Raw genomic sequence first — 19,134 nt, 5'->3', positions numbered from 1 at the left:
TCTAATAGTTAGAAAATGAAATTGTTTTTGTTTGTTTTTTTGTTTGCAGGCAAACTGGCTTTGCTGTAGGACTAAGGTGAAGTCCCACAGTCACCATACAAGGAGGAAATGTGAGCAACTCCCTGCACAAAGTCCTTCACCAGAGAGTGAGAGGCAAGTGGTCTCTGAAAAATAATCGCCAAGGCAGAAATTCGACCCTTGATAGAGCTGAGGCTAAACACAGGGATAGACCAGAGTGGAGGAAAGATAAGATTCATGTCACTAAGAATAAAACCTCCTCGCTTTGCACCAAACGAAAAAAGCCTACCAGGTGCAATGGTAGACCTTAAGGGGGGTCTACTACCTAGCTTTTAGAAACCTAGTCATGACAGGGTCCGATATGCCTCAGTCCTTCAGGACCTGGGCTGAGGGTAATGTCCTCTTGGTTGTGCCGATATCAAAGAACGTCACCAGCACACCATAAAGTAGTGTCCAAAACCGTGTCTTCTTTATTCACACATGTTGTCTTATCAAAATGCGCAACATTACAGGGCCACACAGGGTCCCCTTAATCATTATTGGATAGCCGTTTGACTAAGCAGCGCCATTCAAGGTCATTACATCTACCCATCTTCTCACTAAAGGAGCATCCGGTAAGGAGTGCGACGGTATCTTCATGTGACTCCTCTTGGTTGTGCCGACACAAAATAAAAACAATTTGAAAGAAAAAAAAAATACAGCTTTCATGCTCTAAATAAAAAAAACAAAAAAAAATGCTATTCCCACGATACCTTTTATGACATAATGCCTAGGCAATCTAGATCATCACCCTGGTCATCAGCTACCAGGAGAATTATGACTATTTCATGTCGTTAGATGTAGAGGTGCACCGAAATGAACATTTCAAAACGGAAACAAAACCGAAATGAGAAAAAAAAAAGACTGGTCGAAACCGATAGTTTTTTTTCTAACTTTTTCAATTTTTTAAAAAATATTAATATATTTGTTTACTTTATTTTTAGGGGCTTCAGGGAAATATTAGGGGTCTAAACACAATACTCAATCTCTTTTTATGCAGCATCTGTTATAAATGAACAGGAATCCTCTATACTGAGTGTTCCTGTTCATTCATAACATGAGAACAGAGTGTGTTTACTATAACCACAATCATGAATGAACAGGAGGTGATATAGATCAGTCCCCTTCATTCATAATTGGGGACACAGTAAACATACTATGTCCTCAATTATTTACAAACACTTAGCTTCACTGATTGCTCAGTGTTTGTACCCGCTCTCCATCCTGGATCGACGGTGCGGGGAGGAGATCTTCGATCTGACAGTTGACTCCTCCCCCGCACTGCCGGTCTCCTGATCTGTCACAGAAGGCTGGGCGGTGCGGGGAGGAGAGACGCGGCTGAAATATATCGGTGCATACCTAATTAGATGCTAAACAAATGTTATATCTGTCAATCATACGGCATTCAAAATTGCTGCCACTTTACAAGTGACTTTGGAGCAAATGAGCTCAGTTCACAATATATACGGTATGTATTTTAAATCCTACAAAGTTAATGAGTAAAGTAAAAATGATAGGGTCAAAGTCCCCAAATTCTAGGTCATCATTTTACAAAGAACCATTAGCTTTGTATAACATGTCAGAAACACATTTACTTGTGTGACAGCTGCATTTTTATAGTGAAAGACCATGGGTGCTAATAATTTTTATTAAGTGGTATAAGTGCTTTGGTAAGCTTTCTACATATTGATTGCAGTCACTTTAATCAGAGATGTGTGCTAATTTGGATCGAGTTTCTAACAGTAGTGTATACACAGTTATTTATACTTCTTAATCCTTGGGCTCATTTTTGGTCAGCTATGTTACTGGTATAAAACACTAGAGGACAGAAATAGAAGGGAATATTAAAAGGTGTTAAGGACAGTCATTACAGTCTGTACAGAAGAAAAAGCATATTAAGTCAGATAACAGTGTATATGTAGGAGGAAAGTGATTGAGGCGAATCCAACACAAGCCTCCTGTGTCTGGTTCTCATGCAAATATTGTCATATAAAGTCAAAGGTTAAAACTGTTCATCCTACCTGTCAAAAGGGCATTTTTAGGTCTTAAGGATGGAACTTGCAAAAATATGCGTATAGCTTGTCCAACCTAAAAAAATAATCTAAAACTGTAATTGGGCTTATTTGGCCTGACGGCATTGACCTTATTTAGCTATGTGTCTATATTTGGTTAAAAAAAAAAAGGATTGGTGTGCTGGTGACATTTCTACAATTGCTGACATTTGCGGCATCATCCGCGGTCGCTGCGAGCACCCCCCACTATAAAGGGACATATCGGTAAGGAGTGCGACAAAGATAGTACTTATTATATTTGGTAAAAGACATTTACCTAAATGGCTATGTGGCCATATTAGGTAAATTACATCAGAACAAGCATCCCTCCCCTGGAGGTGAATGTCCTACCCTGAATAGGTGGACATGCCCATGGCACTTCCTAGTTCAAAGGAACTCAGGCTCCAACTGGGTTTGGTCCAAAGCTGGGCTCATCCCTAGTGAGGACAAAAACAATGATAAAAACTTCACAGGGGTTCTAGGGTTTTCCCACTCTACCCAAAGGAAAAGGTTTTAGTTATACATACACTTTAAGAATATCCATAACTATACATATACAGGCAGTGTATTGCACATTTAGGATGTAGATCTTTATCTTGTTAAGATAAATGAACTCAAGCGGTTAGAATATAATCATCACGAGTATATATGGTTCTCATCTACTTCTTTCAGCTTTTTGAGTGTGTGCACTGTATGCTAATTTGCTGCTCCATAATGGCAGATTGAAGTCAACAGGTTCAGATAAATCAGATTTTAGGCATACTCATCGCACTACATTCATTTGCTGAGGTCAGTACAGCCTGGGAACGGTGTGTACCCGAGATATATAATGATTGCAAACAAAATATGGACATTGCCAGCATGAAGTGGCGACAATAAGAACAACAGAAAAGCAAATGGAACATTAATTCAGATCATAAGCTACTCTCACGCATCCCAGTACCTAAGAATTTTCTTTGTTTGTCCCGATGTGAAAATGTGGCATTACATGTTTAGTTAATTTCATACGTGAACAGTAGTAAACTACAGCAGGAAACAGTTTTATTAAAAACCACATATTTGCAAATGTTAATGCACAATTACATTTATTTCACAAACTTTAAAACATGGGAACAATGAAAATTGTCATTGCGGCAATGCATGGCAATGCCTTGGAGTATGCTGGCAACATAGTCACCCAGGACTCTCAGCCAGAGGGGCTGAGAGGTTCCATAATGTAAAAAGTTAGGCAGGAAAGAAGCTGGCCTTTCAGTTTCTTCCGGTTTTTCTGGATTGTAGCTGGGATCTGGATCTCTGGAGATTTCTAAAGGTGCCCATACACCTGCCGATCATCGTACGATAATCGCGGGAAATCCCGCGATCGTACGATAATCGCCAGGTTGAATGAAGGTGTGCGACCGTTTCTACTGTATGGTCACACATCTTTTGTCTCCCGAGCAGGCTTGAAAACCCACCGAGAATCGTGCGATTGCCGGCGGGTTAGTGGCGTTCTCGGGAGACAAATGCCGCACAGGCCGGTGTGCGCACCGCTGCCCGTGGGGCAGCGATGATCGCAAATACGTTCTGCCTGTCCAAGATGGGCAGAGTGTACAAGCTTTTAATTACTTTACAACTTTTGCAAGACGAAAATCGTGCGATGGTTGTAAAGTGTATGGCCAGCTTTAGAGTTCAGGGTGGGATGAAATCTCCAGTCCTGAGGTCAGGTGTTGCCAATGATTAGGTGGCTGAGAGCAGCCTCATTAAAAGCCCAGACCAGAGCTCAAGGGAGGAGTTGGTGTGGGCGGCAGGCACATGAGGGCTCCTGCTGGGAAGAGGGACAGGTTGTGTCCAGGAGTAAGGCGGACTCCACCCAGAAGCCAGAGTGGATCCAGGAGGTTGTGTGTGCGCTGGAGGCACCTGGGAATCAGCCAAGGGGGCTTAGTGAGCCTGTGACACACAAGGGATGTGTGGAGGAGTCACGTGGAGTATATGTGACAATTGAGGTGGTGAGACATTGTTATATTGTCTACTTCCTGAAATATAAGCAGATTGCATGTTGTGTTGCTGAAGAAAGCCATTTTCTGTTACAAGAGAAATAAAAGACTGTCATTTTTATGTTAAAACGGCTTCAAGACTGGTCCTTAAGCGCTCACCATACGTGCTAAGTTCCCCAAACATCACAAAAGGCTCTAGCACCCTTTTACTTTAAAAACTGTCAAATACCCAAATACAGAATCCATTGGGAGTTGTCACCTGCTGAGAAAAGCAGAGCTTAACATATGACACTACAAACTGAGTTGGTACAAAACCACCATAGGCTCCTCTAAGCACTGAGTGAGGATCAAAAAAATGAAGTCAACTGGTGCCTACAAAGCACTGAAAGGCTATACAAGCACAGCAAAAAGCTTCTATCTTGCAATTTCCACCATCAATAAAGTAAACAAAAAAAAACAAAAAAATGGCAGTTAAAACTGAACTTCAGGCAAACAGCTAATATATAGGATAACATACATATGTATTGGCTTTCAATAGTATTCACCCCCTTTGGCAGTTTTCCTATTTTGTTGCATTACCACCAGGAAATAAAATAGATTTTAGGGGGGTTTGTATCATTTGATTTACACAACATACATACTACTCTGAAGATGCAAAAATAGCACCGTTTGATTAAAAAAAAAAAAAAACACATTGCCAACAGTTAAACATGGGAGTAGATCCTTTAAGTTTTGGGGTTGTATGGCAGCCAATGGCATGGGAAACAAGTGTTGTGGGAAAATTGAATTTCACCATCAGCAAAGTTTGGATGCTAATGTAAAACAGTAAGGCAAAAAGCCTGAGGCTAATGTTTTTAGGTCAGTGCTGCCACAGACTTGGTACATACATCCATGGCAGTAAAAGGATTAAAAGGTCAAACATATCATATGCTTCTTGGGGGTATCCTTGACATCTCAGGCACAAACACAAAGTGCCCTTCGCATGTGAACAGACATTACACCCCTGCCTGTCTGGTGTCTTCCAAGCTTGGTGCTTGGAAGGGACCAACTCAGCTGAACTGTAGGGCTCCATACATTTGAGCCAAAAGCTTCAGGACACAAGGGTTTGTCCTTGAGATAGATCGCAATAGGTCTCATTTAATAAATTGTACCATTGTACCAACACAGACATGTATTCACAAATCGGAGTCACCACTATCAGATGATAGAGAGTCATTCCAGATAATTTAAACCTAAGTAGGGAGTATAACTCTGTCAGTGAAATCCCTAAGGGCTTGTTCACACCATGTCCGAATCATATCCAGACCAGAACAGTTTGTTCCCGGACCAAAAAAGCATTCCAATGTATGCCTATTGTATTTCTGGGTTCTTTTTACACCAGCGCAGTCCATTCCAGACCAGACAACAACAAAAAAGTACAGCTAGTCTCTTTTGGTGTTGTGTGCAGAGATAACTTTTTAATTCAAATTCAAGGGGAAATAGGCTCCTTCACATTATCAGAAGAAAGCCATGGTTCTGTAGGTTGTTTCCAGTCCATGTCAGACACGGACAAATAACAAATACTAGGAGTACAGAAGCTGCAACACAATAGTGACTAGAAGGTCAGATGGGCATTTCTTGCATTTTTTGTTCATAGTAAAATCACAGCTTTATTTAACCCAATCAGTCTATTTCATTAACTTGTGTGGTTGATCTTTATACCAGAATGTCGCCTGCTTAACACAGTCTGTAGCCACTGTTCCTGGTACATTACACGTCCTGGCTTCTGGCAGCATTTCTGGTATGCTCCACCTGTTACTTCTGGCACCATTCCTGATGTACTCCATTTGCCAAACTCTACTCGGACATGCCCTTGCAGATCATCACTCTAGGTACACTCCAGGCTGATACAGAACGCCGCCATATTGCATTGAATTTTTTGGACAGATTTGGAGGAGTTTTCAGAGAGGAGGGGAGCACAGTGAATGTGACCATTAACAGTTGGAACTCACTTTGGTGTTTACTGAGATTAGGGTTGAAACCAACTAATTGATGAATTGATAATGAGAATAATTGTCAATGATTCTCATTACTGATTAGTTGGTCTGGGTCCCCTAGTTCTCTCCTCCACGCTGGAAGCCTGTGTTTCATCGGCTCTGTGTCCCTTTCCGATCCTTGCTGCACCCAGTGGGGATCAGAGGGGACACAGGCCTTTGCAGCTGGTGCCCAGTTGTGAGAAGAGCTCCACAACCCACCCCCCACCCCCCCAGCATGGATAGGAGTGGACACAGAGCCGATCCACCTGCCGGCGCCCAGAGGGGAGGAGAAAGCTGTCAGAAGGCCATGCGGGACAGTGCGGGAAGGAGAGCTGCAGGACACTCAGCAAATATGTAAAATATTTGCTGATCATTCTATATAATATTCAAACATCGCAGTGATCAGCACTGATCACTACGATGTTTGTAAATAATTGAGGACATAGTGTTCAGATACTGTGTCCCCAATTATGAATGAACAGGAAGTGCTCCACATCACTTCCTGTTCATTCATGATTGTAGATATAGTATCTGTTTACTATCTCCTCAATTTATAAATGAACAGGGAGCCTCTGCACTGAGTGCTTTCTGTTCATTGAGTGCTGGGGCTGCAGAAAAAGAGATTGAGGACTATATGTCCTCAATCTCTTTTTTTTATTTCAAAAAGGAAATATCAGCGGTCTGTTTAGACCCCAGAGTTTTCCCCAACCCACTAATGGTAAAGTAAACAAATAAATATAGAAAACAAAATGAAAAAGTAAAAACAAAAAATGAAATAAAGCCGTCTTCCCTCAAATGATTAAAAATACAAACTAAAAAAAGTGAAGGGGAGCTGTGGGGAGCATGATCGTCCTCACCGGAATGTGCGGTACCACAATGCCGTGCATTCCAGTGCGGTGCGATTGCAAAAAATTGTGCATGCAGTTTTATTCTGAAGTAAACTTAATGTTTGCAAAAATCTATTTGTGTATTTTATTTTAAATTGGGATGGTGTTTAATTTTCTTTTAATCCGAATATTTAACTAATCAATTATGAAAATAATAATTAGTTGCAGCCCTAACTGAGATACTGTGATTTATGGATTTTTGCTTATGTGGTGTAATAATTACACTCTTGGACTTATATGGACCTTGACGGAGGGCTTGTTCACACCATTTCCGCGGTCAGGAGCATTTTTGCCAAATTCCGCTTTTTTGTCTCAATTGGTTTTCCTTGTGTTTGAGGCGCCTTCCAGTGCATTCAGGTGTGTTTGCATGTGTTTTTTTTGCGTTGCAGACCGAAAACAAAATGCAGCATGCTGGACTTTTTTTTTTAAAGCTCTGGAAATGAAGGCAAATGGTGTGAACTAGCCTTATTTTTGCCACTGGAAATAATGTGTATACACACTGCTGGTAGGGTGGTTATTTATTTATTGTATAGACATTACACAAAAAGTTTTTTTGCCATCAGCAGGAGTTCAATGTTAAAAATCCATGCAAGTACCTTACTGTTTAACAACAATGTAGCTTATTTGTGCATCACTCAGCTGTAGATCCTCAAATCATCTCTGAATGCATGCTGACTTTACAACACACACAGGGGCAGTGATACACAAATAATGACCGCCCCTGTGTGTGTTGTAAAGTAGCCACTGCTCCAAGCTTGCTCCTGTTATGGACTACAATTTCACATTTAGTTGAATAATTTGTATTGAGATTGTAGTCCATCATGGGAGTGAGCTTGGAGCGGTGGCTACTTTGCAACACACACAGGGACCATGGGGAACAAATGTAGCCACCCTCCAGAAGGAAGGACAGTGTCAGCACCAATTCAGAGATGATTTGAGGATATGCAGCTGAGTGATACATAAATAAGGCACATTTTTGTTGATAGGGTACTTAATGCATTTTTAAGATTTAACTCCTGAGTTTAGTGTCACTTTAAACTACACTGCTGATTTTGAGTTGCCCCTCTACAGCTACGGACCCGAGACAACTGCCCAAACCACCCCCCTATCATCTACAGAGAACACTTACCAATTATGCAACCAAAAAACATATTGTTTTTATGTCTATCATCTGAATAAATAATACCACCAACCGTTTAACTCATAAAAAGGAGCCCAAACAACAACCAGCGTAACTTGGCTCAAACAATTTTCATAAACTCTGATAAAGACCAAAATTAGAGAGCAAAGGATGACAATGCTTGTTACATGAGGACATGTTTGGCAATCCCACGTCAACTAATCCTTTGTAACTCTGGGGATTTGCTTGGTGAAGTGAAACAATTGGTTTTTAAGGCTAGACACGGATCTTTTGTTTGAGTTTCTGCTCCCAGTCATAAAGGAAAGCAATCCAGATTGTTTTTCATTAGCGTTAAGCAGGATTAATGAGCTACCCTCTGTGCAAAGATGACAGACATATTAGTTAATCTGTACACACTTACTTGATGAATTTTAAAATTACTGGTGAAAATTAAATGTTTTTAGGTTTTACTTGTATGCATTGAATTTCATTCGCCGGAAATAATAATCTGCTCAATTTAAGAAAACTTTAAAGAACTGCCCCTTTTCCACGTTCCACACAGACCCAGCCTCCGCTAGCCTCATGCCTTTTAGTTCTGCCAGCCCTGGACACACATTGATTGTTCCAGGTCAGCCTATTACCATCACGCTGGCACCCTAACCACGGCCGCAGCATCGCATTATCAACAGCCGCCGGCTTTCCCCCCCCCTTCCCCCTCAGCCAGTTTGATGCCCGTGAGTTCCATCTGTTCTGGATACGAACCGGGGCACCCCACCTCAAGTGCTTAGCCACTGCCCACCACCACAGCACCAGGTCTTTCAGCCTCAGGATTGTGGAAACACGAGCCACCTGTGTCCCCCTCCCTGTCAGCAACCACCCAGCCACAGCGTCTCATCACCGATGAAGTGGTTATATTGATATCAATGGGAAAATAGACATCCCTCCAACGCAAGGTCACAGTCAAGACACTGCAGACACCGCAACCATCCACCTCTAGCCCTCGCTACTGATCCCGCAAACACCCCTCACCCTAGGCAAGCAAAGCAAAGAATACCTCACCTACACCTCCTCGCCAACTTCCGTTTACAAGATTTTAGAGAACAGACATCACCCCTGGCAAACTGGAACCCGTGCGACACCAGCATCATCAAACTCCACCCTCCGTCGATCACCACGTAATATTTTTTACCTAAGGGTAAGTCCCTAGATTTTTTCTGTTTTTTCTCTTTTTTGTACACGCCATTTCATTTACCTCCACAATTTGATGTTTTTTATTTTTTGGGACCACACTCGAACTAATTGGACTAACCACGGAAGTTTGGGAACTTATATTAGGTCCCAGTTTTCCAGCCCCCCCTCTCCCACCCTTACAAGGTTCAGCAAAAAATCGCCCTGTTCCCTACTCGGCTTGCCGCGCTTCTCCCTTCCCTTCTCTGTTTAATTTAAAGAACTGCTGGCCTACTTCATTCAAGTTTCACATATCTCCATTGCCTAAAATTAGGGTTGCACAGATACCAAGTACAGTACTCGGTACAAGTACGAGTACATGCACTGATACTTTTGAGCTCCAAGACTACACTAGAGAAAAATTCAAAAATTAGGAGGCAGCTGTCATTTGTAAGGAGCACACGGAGCTCCTGGGATTTGTACATCTCTGTTTTAATGTACGATTTTGTTTTTATAAATATAAATAAAGGGATGCACAGATACCAGTTTTGCTAGTACGAGTACTGGTACTTGCAGAGTACTTACAAGTGCGAGTACTGATACATTTTTGTTTATTGTCATGTGACAGTTTTTCTAAAACAATACAGACGAATGATTTCAGGACAGTGGTGGAGTGCCAGAGCCAGGTCCCAGCTGCAACCCGGTTAGTTCTCATGAAAATGCCAAGTATCTGCACTGGTACTCGAAAAGTATCTGTGCATCCCTACCTAAAATAACAAAGACAAATATCAAACATCACACAAATAATGTTTTCCATTACATTTAGTAGATCAGCATTCATGCACATTGATATTAGAGTGCAAACACCCTTATACAAGTCTTTGGAGAGTACAACATGGTGCACTAGTCACATGACTCCCGTGTATTCATGCCACCTTGTCATAATACAACAGTAAATGGCGTGGTTTGAATGGCAGGAGAAACTTGTGACTGCCCCTAACATTTTACATTTAGCCTAGGCTTCTATTAATATCTGTACACTTGGATTACTCAGACTTGTCGCCCAGTTTAGGCCAGCGGTCAGATTATGATTTACTATATGAGCACACGGGTTATCTTCTCCTCTGTTTTGGAATTTGTTACAAGCAGAGCCATGAGGAACAAAATGCTTCATCATGACTCCGTGTTCAACCAGATTGGATCCCCACCAAGAAATAAACTGGATACTCCAAAAAATTATTTTAAAAAAACACACAAAAAAAACAGCTCAAATATTTTTTCCATAATTACAATATTCCCATTCCTTGCGTTATTGTTCCAGTAATACCAATATTAATTTATAAAAATCCTCTTTTAACCCGGCATTAGCAAAATCCTTATAAGCCCCAAATGTCCCCATCATAATACCATAGCTTATCCCCAATACTCTCATATAAGCTAGGGTTATGTTCACTTTAATATGCTTAAGAAAAAACATTCACATTCACTTAATAAAGCTTCTCAAGTCTCCAAGCCTGAAAGAGGACACCAGGGGAATCAATAGGCTTCCAAGACTGGACCTGCATCTCTTCCATGTAGCTTAATACCTACGATTCATTGGTAGCATCTGAAATAACAGATGTCGGGTGTAACACCACCACCATTATGCTTAAAGTGACACTAAACTCAGGAGTCAAGAACCTTAACTATTAACAAAAATGTATCTTATTTGTGTATCACTCGGCTGTAGATCCTCAAATCATCTCTGAATTGGTGCTGACACTGTCCTTCCTTCCGGAGGGTGGCTACTTTTGTTCCCCATGGTCCATGTGTGTGTTGTAAAGTAGCCACCGCTCCGAGCTCGCTTCTGTGATAGACTACACTCTCATGTTTAGCATACTATTTGTATTGAGATTGTAGTCTATCACGGGAGTGAGCTTGGAGTGGTGGCTACTTTACAACACACAAGGACCATGGAGAACAAAAAGTAGCCACCCTCCGGAAGGAAGGACAGTGTCAGCACCAATTCAGAGATGATTTGAGGTTCTACAACTGAGTGATAAACAAATAAGATACATTTTGTTAATAGTTAAGGTACCTGAATGCATTCTTATGTCCTGAACTTACAAATTAACTTACAAATTAACTTTGATGTGTCAAGTTCTGGTCTATTAAATACAACATTGAAAGTATTGTGTAATATCTTTTCAGTAAGTGCAAAAAAATTGGTTGCCACATCTTGTGGCAGATCATCACCTGGACCCTATGTCGTTGCTGATGTGGTGGGAGGCTTTAAAATGTGTCCTCCGGGGGTGCCAGTCTATATATACACATTACAAATATAATAGGCACCTTTTTTTTATGCACAGCTTTTTTTACACACTTTAGACTTTAGCAGGCACTTTTTTTTCTTTCTTTTTCTCTTCTTCATTTTCTATCCTCCTTCTCCTTTATTATTTCGCTCTTCTCTCCCTCCTTTTGTACATGAGGATCTGAAAATTATTTTTTCTATATAACAGAATGTCAGTGGAAATGTATTTTATTCTTATAAATATGACTGTATAAATATGGCAAGGGGTTTAGTTTTTTTTGTGTGTATTGGATTTGCCTTAATGTGAATTATGTTGTAAGTTTACTTTGTAAATGGTGTGTATCTCAGAGGACTACAGAACACCTCTGCCTATATTATGGAAAAAGAGTATAGGGGAAAGTGTTTTGTAATCCTGTCTTAGGATGATTATGCTGCTTCTCCATAGATACAGTACAGTGAGTGATAGCTTTCATCCTAGGACAGCAAGGATGTCAGTGATGGGATCACAAGGAGAAAAAGGGAAAGAAATGGCTGGTACGCTGCAACATATTACATTTTTGTTTTTAGGCTTAGATATGGGTTGGGGGCCCATTCACACCACATCGCACAGCCCTGACGTGGCATCCCTCCACTACCAGTGCTTTACATTTCCTAAACCGATAAATACATTCACACTACTGTTACATGGATGGCAAAAGTGGCAGACGGGCGGGGAGAAGGCGGGGGAAGAGGCAAAGCGGGAGGGGGGTCAAGTTGCCGCATCATGGGCCTCTGGGTTGTACTTGCCCCCTGGGCTAAAAGTTGCCAGTCAGCCCCTGTTCCGAACCCAAAGTGCATCATAATGTATCCCTATGCTGTTTCTGGCCTCTGTTCACACCAGCGCAGTCCATTCCAGACCAGACCAAAAAAATACTGCATGTCTCATTTTGTTTGGTCTGGAATGCACTGGAACTGCGGGCAGGTTCACACCATTTTCCGAAACAGATCTGGTCCGGAAAATGGTGTGAACCTGCCCTAAAGCTAAAGTGTAATGTACGCATAAACCCCTTCACTTGTACACCCATCCCCGATCAACACCCAATTAAAGTTTTTCAATCAAATTGTTTTGTCTTTTAAGAAATACCTCTTTTGAGGCCCATTGATCTGATGACTGGGTCTGTCTGCTGCTCTTTGCTCGAAGTTTGCTGGGAGGGGGCCGTCAGGCTTCTGTAAACATCACAACACCTTGCTAGGGAGCATTATATGAAAGAACAGACCCCTGGGATCCCTTTAGACATGCATGCTTCTCCCTGCTGGCCACTGGATGCTGCAGATTTTAGCTGTGCAATCTGCAGATCAGTTGCTTGAACATGCACATCTAAAAGGGATGCCAAATGATCTTTCATATAATGCTTGCACGCAAAACAATTGATAGCAGAGAAATCTAATAGCTGAGAGAGGTGGACAATGACTGCAGGAGAGGAGGGGAACTGACAGTCTCTAAAGTCATGAAGGAAAAAGGGTGAGGCTGAAGTTCAGCTTTATGCTTGAAATAATTAGGTTCTGCAAAAGAAGTTGTATATATTGCTTAAAGCTGAACTAACTACAGGCGCACAAGTTTTAATTTAAAGTGACATTAAAGCTTTACTTTTTTTATCTGTATACACAGGAGCACCCGTCTGAGATGCAGATCCTGTGTTCTTTTTTTTGTTTTCTAATTCCTGCAATTCCTCATTTTCAAGTAAGTCTCCTCGGCTCTCTCCCCCCCGCCCCCCGAATTGGTGCCGCCACTGTGGAGGCACCCGTGCGTGCTCGTGTTTGCAGTAGCTGTGTGTGTCCACTACACTCTACCTGCAGAAATCTACAGGAGGGGGGCGGATACAAGACCTATACATAGAAAGTGCAGCAGTGACTGGTCTCAGCATAGGAAGCTGGTGCACAAAGGCAAGGTTTCAAACTGTATTACTGCAAAATCTGTAAGAAATACACAAAACATATCACAATTCATGTAAAAAAAAAAAATGCCTCTTTAGACAATATTGCCTTATCTTGGAGTTCAGCTTTAACAAATAGAAATGGAAGAATTTTAGATCCCGATGAGAAAAAGACTATTATAAACGGTGTATAATAGAACATTCCGGTCCAGTGCGATTTTTGCGATCGCACTGGACCGGAACGCAGGCATTGATGTGCCACATATTTTGGTGCAGGCGATCGCACTGGCGGGGGTGGGGGAAGGGGTGTGTGGCTGCAGTGCCATGCCCCGTCCTAGAACGCAGGATGTGATCCAGTGAGTTGCAGCAGCTAAACGAGCTGGAACGCACTGTAAGTGGTGTGAACCTGCCCTTAGTCATTTCCTTGTAGCTCAGATTTATAAAAGTAACAAGATGCCGGACCAATCACACACACACACACACACACACACACACACACACACACACACAATAATATTTGCAGTATATTACTGTACTCTGTGTCTTTCCCATATTAAAATGCGTCATGCTTGTTTGCATTTGCAGGTTTTGCATTGTCATAGTCTGGCAATCATCTAGAACCTATCTACCTAGATAGGTACAACCTGAATTTGCATAAGAGCTCTGTTACAGACCACAGTGCTGCCAGCCCAGTAAAGCAACAGCCCCTCGGTACCGTATGCGCTACTGTAATATAAGAGCCTCTTGGTTTGATCTATAAATAATGAAGAAAGAGTAACAGAGGTGTTGCCAGTAAGCAACCAGTCAGGTGTCTGCTTTCATTTCTAACTTCCACTGCAAAGATGACAGCCAAGGCCGGACTTTTTGTTTTGTAGGCAATACACTTTTAATAGTTACATAGTTAGTCAGGTTAGAAAAAAAGACAGACAGACACAAGTCCATTGAGTTCAACCTATAGAGCAAAAAAAAAAAAAAAAAACCTAACCTAAAGCAGAACATAAAACCTAAAACAGAACGTTATGCCCACAGTTACCCCACTGTTCATCCAGAGGAAGGCAAAAAATAATTCCTTCCCGATCCCATAAGGCAATCGGATATTCCCTGGATCAACAATTTCTGGTGCTTAATATGTCTATAATAACTCAATATCCAGTAATAATCTCTGCATTTAGGAATACATCCAGTTAACTGAGCAACCTAGAACTAGCTCCCGGGGAGTCTGTCCACATTTTCACTCCTTCGCTGCACTTTCTCCAGTTCCACAACATCCTTTTTGTGAATTGGTGCCCAAAACTGAACTGCATATTCCAGATGAGGTCTTACTAATGCTTTGTACATGGGCAGGATGATGTCTCTATCTCTGGAGTGTAGAGACCCCTTATAATACAAGAAAGTATTTTGCTTGTTTTAGAAACTGCTGCTTGACATTGCATGCTAATATTGAGTCTATGGTCTACCAGAACACACAGATCTTTCTCCATCATTGACTCCCCCAAACATACTCCCCCTAGAGTGTATGACCCATGCATGTTTTTAGTCCCCAAGTGCAGAACTTTACATTTCTCAGCATTAAACCTCATTTGCCAAATAGATGCCCAATCACACAGTGCATTCAGATCTGCTTGTAGGTTGGAGATTAGCCCCACATAAAGGCATATAAAAGTCATGTAAAATACTTCCCCAAGTAGCTCAGGACTTCCAGTTTGTGTAGCCAGCAGTTCTGCAAACTCTGATCTACTCATTTCACTTGGTTGGCATCATCCTGTGAGTCATGCTGCCAAGAGAGGTAAAGCCTCTGTATGATATTTTTGAACATTTAAAGTGTTTCTGAACTTACCACAACAAACACCATAGCAAAATAGTAAATGCCATATAAATACCATACCAGCATAGGTGTTTGGAAAAATAAATGTTTACTGCCTCTCTTATTTGGTGGTCAGGTGACGACGGCAAGTCCCTTATTCTACCCCCAGCTCAAAGTCTGGGTGACGGAGACTCACTCACACAAAATTAGCTCAGTCCCTTCTCCAGAAGAGGGCGGAGAATGGAAACTCAGGCTGACGGCAGGGATACAGGGATGGCTGAAATTGCTTAAAAGTGTATTTCCTGTTCTGCAGACAAATTGGGATAACACCTACTTTCTATTTGTTACATGTTCTCATTCACATAGCATAAGCTAAAAAACTAATTAAAAATGCTTCTTGGCGTTCAAAGCCTGTGACACACTGCATGCGAAGCGGCATGCAGACCTTCGCCTTCAGTGTGTCCTTACATTTTCGATCCGGCGCGTCAGCTTGCAAGAGCTAGCATAGCTGAGTGTGCCGAGATGAAAAATGTCATATTCAGCCAATCGGTTTGTGCGTATAAACCCACATGTCACTATGCAAAGGCCAGAGTTGTTACGCGTGAGCCGATTGGCTGAAGATGAAGTCTTTCATCTGGCTGCGCTCAGCTCCGCGCCTCGCAGGTTCGTTTTGCTCTGCAATGCTTTGCTTCACGTGCAGTGTGTCCCAGGCTTTAACTGCTTTTACATGGGTTAGGGTTTCTTAAAGTGTATTTCCACTTTTGCAGTCGAATTTGAGAAAACCCCCCCAAAATGTTTGTTATGTGATTCTGTTCACACAGCATGCAGAACAATTACTTTTTAAAAACATTTCTTACTTTTTAGATGTTTTGTTGCATCAGGCAAGATGGCCGATTCCAGGTTTTTCTTAGCTATTTCACAATGTTCTGTCCTTATAGAAAGACTTGGGACTGAAATTTGAGGATTGTGTTTATCTGATAAGCTTTACTAACATACAATGGACAAGCCTCCTCAGACCCCTCACCCCTCACACAGCCACTCCTAACATTTTCAAAGAAATAGAATCAAGAAAAATAAACATAACCCTTAGGCTGGGTTCACACCTGGGCGTACTATAGGCGCGTTTTTAGAATTTTTTTTAGTTCAGTGAAACACGCGTTTGATGCTCGTTTTTATACCTCCCTGGCGGTATGATTTTTTTTTTTTTTCTTTTTTTTTTCCTTTTCTTTTTTTTTTTAACTTTTAAAATTCCCGCCGTTTCCGCCCCCATGCGACGCGGACACTCATAAGGGACGGAACCCGGAAGACGGCAGCGGCCGGAGGACACAGCAGGGATCGCGGACAACTACGCTGTATTCCCAAGTGTGGCTCGGGGTTACCGTTTGTTAACCCCAAGCCGCACTTGGGAAAAACAATGGATACGTGCGGAAAACCGCCCCAAAAGAAGCCCCTGTACTTGTTTGGGCATAGGGCGTTTTTCAGCGTGTTTCCACGGGCTGAAATACGCCCAGGTGGGAACCATGCCCATAGGAAATTATAAGAGTTCACTTGCTTAGCGTTTTTTTAGCGATTCGATCAGCGCTGAAAAACGCCCAGGTGTGAACACAGCCTTAAACCTCAACCCAAAGTAAAAACAATTTAAACTGCAAGAAGCATTTTTAATTTGTAGCTGATCCTATGTGAAAGGGAACATGTAACAAATATAAAATAGGTGTTCTGCCAGTTTGGCTGCAAAAGTGGAAATACACTTTAAGGGTTCAAATTTCTACGCATTTCTCCTTGTTTGTAATGTTAGGAGGGGTTGTGAGGGGTTGATTATAATTTGGAAAGTAGATTTGAACACTGCCTGTCCTAACAAAGGGTTAAGGGATTAAAAGTCTGACTTCTGCATTGTATGTTAATGAGCGAAACACATTGCACACAGTCCTGTCCATAGTCTTTCGATAAGGGCAGATCACTGTGAAGGTGCTCAGGGATTCAGCCAGGCTGCCTGCTGCAAAAACAAACAAACAAAAAATCGATAAGGTAAGAAAGTTTTTTTCAAATAATCTTTTTGCTACCAATTCAATACTTATCCTTATTCACCTTTGGTTGCTACGTCTCCCCCAGAGGCATGAGTTTCGCCACATACCTACATTTACAAATGGGTTGCCGACGATGCCAGTCTTGCGCTACCCTCCCACACATGTCAGACCGTTGACCACATACATACTTTGTAATGTTTGGCCATCTAATTGACGGACGCTGGCAGAGAGAGGAGGGGACGTTCACCCGGCGAGATGACCGAGTGCCCGACTTTTTAGAGGGGGTGACACCAAAATGACAGTCATTTTGGTGTCACCCCTCCAATGGTGTCACCCTGGTGTGGGCCGCACCCCCCTTGTGACGCCACTGGGAATGCCCACACCTCCAGACTGACACTGATGAAGGCTTTTTAATTTTGCATACCTTCTATGAAAAGCCAACCCATTGTTTGCATCAGGGCTGAGGGCATTCCCCACCAGCCATAACTATACTGCAGTGCACAAAGGAGCACAGAGACCCAGTGATGATGCCACTGGGTCTAAAATAAGGCATTTAAAGAAGAAGTCACTGTGTATTATTTTTCACAGCTCAGTCACCAAACTCGCACAGTAAATGTTGCTATTTTTCCCATGTTTTTGTGTGGAGCAGAAACTGAGTTTGAGCTCATTCCTCTTTATTTTCCACCATGATCTGCAAAGGAGATGGCCTCTTGATTGACAGCTTTCATCTCACTGTTTCTGTGTGAGTTTACAAGAATGGAAAGGGATGGGGCACACTCTCACAGAAATCAGCGCAGGCATTAGAACTGGAATGGGAGCCTTCTTTTGTGCTGGGAAAGTGAAGAGGCAGTGAGATAAGAGCTGTCAATCAAGAGTTACGGATGTGGCCAGGAGGAAGTGAGCTGTCAAAGTCTGTATCTCAGTTTTTACATCACACAGAAGTATGTAATAAAAAACAATATACCGTATATTGTAGGAGTTAGGCGACAGAAGGGGAGACTTCTTACCTAATGAAAACTGAAAGGTGTGATTTAAAATTTTGATGGGGGTGGGGGAGGAACCAGCAAAGTAAAATATAAGCAGATTAAAGTTAAGCTTTAATTTTACATTTTAATACTGCATTAGACAAGTCTTCTCCCTGCAATACAGCAACTGTAATCTGCTACCAAATGCATAGATCACAGTGATGACAGGCAGCACATTATTATTCCTGCTGCTATTCTAAAACGTTATTTTACAGATGGCAAGCAAGATACCAGATCAAGTGCCCCACAGGCAGCAGAGATATAAAACCAGTGAAGGGCACAGTGCCAATCCAAGGAGTTTGCAAAGTACACATCCCATGGTGACAACACGCCAACCATTATTGAAGCAAATAACCCTGCTTTTACGGAGATTAAGGAGTGGAATGGTGCCAGTCACTGTAATGTAAAGCAGAGCTGTCCAACTGCCGATATCCCAATGCTTTCCTGGGAAAGCCTATGACTGGAATAGTCGTGTACTAGGTAGATTAATGGGCAAGACTACAAGATTACTAACGAATGCAGACAATATGGGGACAATTACTTCCCTGCATTTGCAAATTTAATAAAAAAAATTGTCCCGACTTAAAAAAGGTAGAACTGCAGATGAAGAGAGAAACTTCATATTTCCATTTTCTGAACACTTGTTAAAGTGTGTGTCCAGCCAAAACGTATCATGAGTATTGTCACTCTAAGACAGGAAGTGTGTTACTGGCAGGGTCACCAAATAAAAATAAAGGTTAAAAAAAAGCCTAAAAAAAACAATGCAGATGCCACATCGAAGGACTTGTAAGCAACATTATTATACATT

The sequence above is a fragment of the Nanorana parkeri genome, unplaced genomic scaffold, assembly GCF_000935625.1.
Source record: "Nanorana parkeri isolate BGI_ZX_2015 unplaced genomic scaffold, ASM93562v1 scaffold362, whole genome shotgun sequence".
Lineage (NCBI taxonomy): Eukaryota > Metazoa > Chordata > Amphibia > Anura > Dicroglossidae > Nanorana > Nanorana parkeri.
This window is presented reverse-complemented; position numbering follows the sequence as displayed.